Source organism: Schistocerca piceifrons, chromosome 5, assembly GCF_021461385.2.
Source record: "Schistocerca piceifrons isolate TAMUIC-IGC-003096 chromosome 5, iqSchPice1.1, whole genome shotgun sequence".
Classification (NCBI taxonomy): Eukaryota; Metazoa; Arthropoda; class Insecta; order Orthoptera; family Acrididae; genus Schistocerca; species Schistocerca piceifrons.
The window spans coordinates 252980609-252986595 of NC_060142.1; positions in this window are offsets into that span (position 1 = coordinate 252980609).

Here is a 5987-nt window from a genome sequence, read left to right on the forward strand (position 1 = left end):
AGCGGTGTCTGTCTTCGCCCATCGCCCGTCTTTATACCTCCGCAGCAGTCAGCACTGCGTGACACGCAGCAATCTGGAGAAGTCTCTTCCGGCTATCGTTCTGCGAAAACTGTTTCTAATCACTGCCTTCCTGCTCTGCCTCAACTCAGAATTCGGTGTTTCCTACTTTGCGGCGACACTTTTCACACGCGAAATCCTAATTGTAGGGATGTTAGGTGCCACGTTGGAAATAGTAAAAAGTCACTGTTGTTTAACAAGATGTCTCCGAGGATCACATCCTAATGTTCCTCTCCACTGGGCGGCAACGCATATTTCTTGGTGTCCCGTGGCCCAGTAGTGGCAACGCTTAAGTAAACACAGTGTGATTCAAAATGAATGTGAGAAAATAGTATTTGTGTGACCACGGTAATGACTTTATTTTAGAAATACACATATAGAGCGAAAGATTGACTTTGACAGTTCCCCTGGACATTGAAAGATATTGGATATGGGGCCCATTTGTGACAGCAGATGTCTACCTGGTACTACATTTTCTGCCAGACGCGTTCCATCGTAGGCCAATCAGTGAGTTAAAGGCGCTGGATATCTGATGCCTCAGCTGCTGTAAGTTCTGTGGAATTCGGGGGTTCGTAACCCATATTGCTCACATATCCCTAAAAGAAAAGAAAATCGGTGCTACAAGGTCTGGTGACCTAGTGCGCCAAAACATGATGGCACATCACTTGAGCCGACACGACCAGTCCAGCGCTGTGGAAGATGTTCATTGAGGTGACTACACACGACGCTATGCTAATGTGATGGGGCTCTGTCCCGCTGTAAAATGAAGTCGGGAACTTCTTCCGTGAACTGAGGCAACGACCAGAGAGAAAGATTATCGAGATAGGCCATGACTGTAGTGGTAGATTCTGCGAAGAAGAAAAGACCAGACGCCTGGTTATGGCACAAAAAACATTAAGTTTCAGAGAATCACTTACTTGTTACAGACACACATACGGGTTTTATGTACACCATACTCTCAAATTGCGCTTGTTCATTTTGTTACTTAAGTTGAATGTGGCTTATGCAGACAACAGAAGCCTGTCTGAGAAATCATCCATCTCCATCCGCACTTGAAAATAAATGCATAATTTTCTCCGGTTTGGTTCATCGGTTGATTTTGGACCCTGAAACATTTGAACTCTTTAAATCTTGAACTGTAGACGCCTACACAACGCACGGCACACTGTCGATTGCGATACATTCAGTTCTCTGCTGTGTAGCTTTCGTAGATGGTAAGAATATTTTTCACCACTTCATCCTCGACAGTGGGTCCTGCAGTGGTTTTCTTCTTGTATATGAATTCTGTCTTCTCGAACTGCTTTGTCCATTCAGCAGCATTGTGACGATGTGATGCTACTTTATCAAACTTAGCTCAAAAGTGTCTTAACGACGGTTATTGACGATATTTTTGCGAATTAAATGATACAGTGTGCCTTTTCTTATCGCGGATGTCACTATTTAGAATAATAACGGCAGCATGAAAATTACGGCGACTTTCCATTGTTTCATTGTTGCCAACCCAAATTGTGAGAGTTAAACTTTCGGTGCGTATTATTTCTGAAATATAGTCATTACTGAAGTCACAGGAATACTTTCTATTTGTCCCATTCATTTCGAATCACCCTGCAAATCTACGTTTAACAATTATTTGAGATGGCTGCTTACATAAACAAGCTAGCTGTAGAATGCCCCTTGTATCTGAGACTCAAATTGTGACGCAAAGGGAGTAGTCACCCTCTACAGTATTTTTACACATAATGACTAGAGGAGAGGGAAATATATTAGGATTTAACGTCTAATGGATGATGAGGTCGTTATAAACGAAGTACTAGATCGTATTCGGGAAGAATAGGGGCCTTTTAGTTTCAAGATCTTTTGGGAAATATGAATATGTGTACTGAAGAACCAAAACCTACATCCACCTGCTGAATAGAGCGTTGGTTCACTTTTGAAACGCAATACAGCAACGATTCAGCGTGGTATGGATTCGGTAAGTCCTTGGTAAATTTCCGGAGGTATGTGGCAGCAGATGACCGCGCACAGATCGCGTAATACCAGTATATTACGGGCCAGTGGTTTATGGACGCAGAACCATCGACTATTACTGTCCCAGCTGCCTTCCTCCACGTTCAGATTGGAGGCATAGATGTCGCCTGAGTTAACAATTATCGTTGTCAAACCACTGTAGCACGATTCTGATCTTATAGGCAGTTATACTGCTTAAAGGTACGTTCACCGTTGGAGAAGAGGAGACGGTGGACCGCAATAATATTCCTTTAGTCCACAGTTGTCGGGACACCTTCGATCATTACTAAATTTTCAGCTTAAGCCTACATGAATGTCCTCCAAAACGTGGTAATGTCTCGACCAGCAGTGTCTGTGGTGCGGTGCATGTTCTGAGCAGCACGGCCATTCCGCTGGGTGACGGTGTATCCGGACACGACCATCGACCTCGTGTAGTTAGAAAAACGACTCATCGGACTAGACGTTTCCATTCAGCCACGGTCCAATCTCGGTGATATAGTTCCCACTGTAACTGTAATTGAGGGTGTCATTGGGTCAAAATGGTAACACACAAGAATCGTCTACTATGGAGACCCTTGTTCAACTATGTGCACTGAACAACGTGCTCCAAAAAGTGCCTGTATCAACATTATATTCTGTATTCAGATCTACCACAGATCGCCGCCTGTTCTGCCTACCAGAGTGAGCAAGCGTCCGACCTCCACGTCCTCGTACTGGCAAGGCGACCGTAGGAACCCCTCCTCACCGATTTGATTCACATTGACAGGATGTGTAGGGTACGACTACGACTTCAGCAAATGTAAACAGGAAGACGAAGCTGTCAACCTGTTTTGAGAAAATCAAGTTTGAAAATTTTATGCTTATTTAAATACAATGATGTGCCAATAGATTATGACCACCTGCTTAAAAGCTTTTTCTTGTGCCTTTGGAAAGAAAAATATCACTGATTCCTTGCATCAGGAATCCCACAGTTGCTTGGTAGGTTTGTGAATGTGTCTGTCTACGCACAGGGCATGTAATTCGCGCAAATAGCGTACGCGGTGATGGCGCCCGATAGCGCCTGAGATGGGCTCCATTGGATTTAGATGAGGCGAATTTGGCCGCCGAACTATCAACGTGAGTTCACTATAATGCTCCTCAAATCACTGTGTCACAGTTCTGGCTCCCGAGACAATTATACTGCTGAAAGATGAAGTCGCCGTCGGGGAAGACATCAAGCATGAAGGAATGCAGGTGGTTCGCCGCTGTCAGCGTGTTTTCGAGTACTACCACAGGTCCCATAGCATAGTACTGCTCCCACCGGCCTGCGCCCGTGGCGCGCTGCGTGTTTCGATGCGCCGTTCTCCTCGATGACGGCGTTTGTGGAGACGACCACCGATCTAGAATAGCAAAAATGTGATTCAACTGAAAAGCCGACACGTTTCCATTGATGGACTGCCGAATCCCGATGGTCGCGCGCACACTGCAGTCGTAATTGACGATGTCGTTGGATCAACATGTGAACACGTAAGGGTAGTTTGCTGCGGAGCTTCATATTCAGCAACGTACGATGAACGGCATGCTCCAAAATACTTGGGCGTGCACCAGCATTGTGCACTTCCGGGAGGGATGCCATTTTACAGAGCAGACAAGCCTCCGAACCCCACGTTCTGTGAAGAGTCGTGGACTTCCAACCATTTAGCGCCTAGTGGTAGTTTCACATTCCTTCTACCTCTTTTCGTAGATGCTCACGAAAGTAGCAGGTGAACTTCCGACCAGCTACACCGTTTTCGAGACACTCGTTGATAGGCTTTGCATGATAATAATCCGACCTTTGCAAAGTCGCTCATCTCAATGGATTTCCCCATCTGCAGCCCATAGCTTCGCTAGGCTGATCCCCCGTCCGTGTCTGCTACATCTACATCTACGTGATTGCTCTGCTATTCACAATGAAGTGCCTGGCAGAGGATACAATAAACCACATTCAAGCTGTCTATCTACCGTGCCACTCTTCAAAGGCGCGTGGGAAAAACGAGCACTTAATTTTTTTGTGCGAGACATGATTTCTCTTATCATGATGATGTTTTCTCCCTATGTAGGTGGGTGCCAGCAGAAGGTTTTCGCAATCGGAGGAGAAATCTGGTGATTGAAATTTCATGAGAAGATCCTGTAGCAATGAAAAACACCTTTGTTTTAATGGTTGCCACTCCAATTCACGTATCATGTCTGTGGCACTATTTTCCCTGATTCGCGATAGTGCAAAACGAACCGCCGTTCTTTGAACTTTTTTGATGTCATCCGTCAGTCCCATCTGATGCGGATCCTACACCGCACAGCAATACTCCAGAATAGGGCGGACGAGCGTGGTGTAAGCAGTTTCTTTAGTAGATCTGTTGCACCTTCTGAGTGTTCTGTCAATGAATCGCAGTCTTTGGTTTGCTGTACCCACAATATTATCTATGTTATCGTTCCAATTTATGTTATTTGTAATTGTAATCCCTAAGTATTTAGTTGAATTTACAGCCCTAAGATCTGTGTGACTTACCGTGTAGTCGAAATTTAGCGGACTCTTTTTACTACTCATGTGAATAATTTCGCACTTTTCTCTATTCAGTGCCAATTGCCACTTTCCGCGCCATTCAGATATCTTATCTAAATCATTTTGCAATTCGTTTTGGTCATCTGATTACTTTACAAGACGGTAAATGACGGCATCATCTGCCAATAACCTAAGATGGCTACTCAGATTGTCTCCTATGTCGCTAATATAGATCAGGAACAATAGAGGGCCTATAACACTTCCTTGAGGAACGCCGGATATAACTTTTGTTTTACTCGATGACTTTCCGTCTATCACTACGAACTGTGACCTTTCTGGCAGGAAATCACGAATCCAGTTGCCCAAATGAGGCAATATTCCATAGGCACGCAGTTTGGTTAGAAGACGGTTGTCAGGAGAGGTGTCGAAAGGCTTCTGGCAATCTAAAAATATGGAACCAATTTGACATCCCTTGTCGACAGCATTCATCACTTCATGACTATAAAGAGCTAGTTGTGTTTCACAAGAACGATGTTTTCTGAATCCGCTGACATACCTTCGTTACCGTGTCACGTGCCAGCAACATCTCCAGAAGGCACCTAGCTTCGCTTTGGGCAGTGTTCATAATGTCTCGGATGATCAGGGTGTTTCGTATGTTAGCTGGCACTCGAGAAGTCCGCATCCGAACGTGTTTAGCGGTTAATTTCAGCTAAGCGAGGTCCAGGGATCGATTGTCTCCTCCTCTATTTCTTTGTTCCCACGTAATTATTGTGACTGTGAAAGCTGTCATTATTGAAAGAATCATTTATGATTTTCATAATAGTTATCCTGAAAAAGGGAAAACGAGATTTTCGTAACGAAATTGGAAATAATAGATACACAAGAGCTCTCAGCCAAAACAGGACCGTCATTTTATTTATATTATTTTATCTACATGTGTTGTAAATATAAAGTGTGAACTATGGAGCACCGTAGGTATCAGGGTGGTACTGATCACGGAAATATGGGAAACAACAGTCAGTGTGACATACAGTACGTGTAATAAACGCAGGATCTTCACATGTGCCTGGTGTTTTCAATGTTTCCGTTGCAAAACAAACGTAGCTTACGTTCGTTAGCGGTTCTTGGTGATTACAAGGATACCTGTTGTTAGAATTACGTGGGAATGAAATAAAAAAAGAGCACCGAAAGTGATATTCTATCCACAGACCCTGCGCTTATGAAACTATGTACTTACTCGCTTGGCTGTGAAATCCATAACTGATAGCGACTATACGAAGTACATACGGACGCACAAAATGTTCAGACTCGATATTCTCGAAAACGCTTAAGAGTTGTGTCTTGCTATTTACAGATGTTGAAGTCCTAGTTATGTGCTTCACAGACTGTCAGTATGAATCAAAGT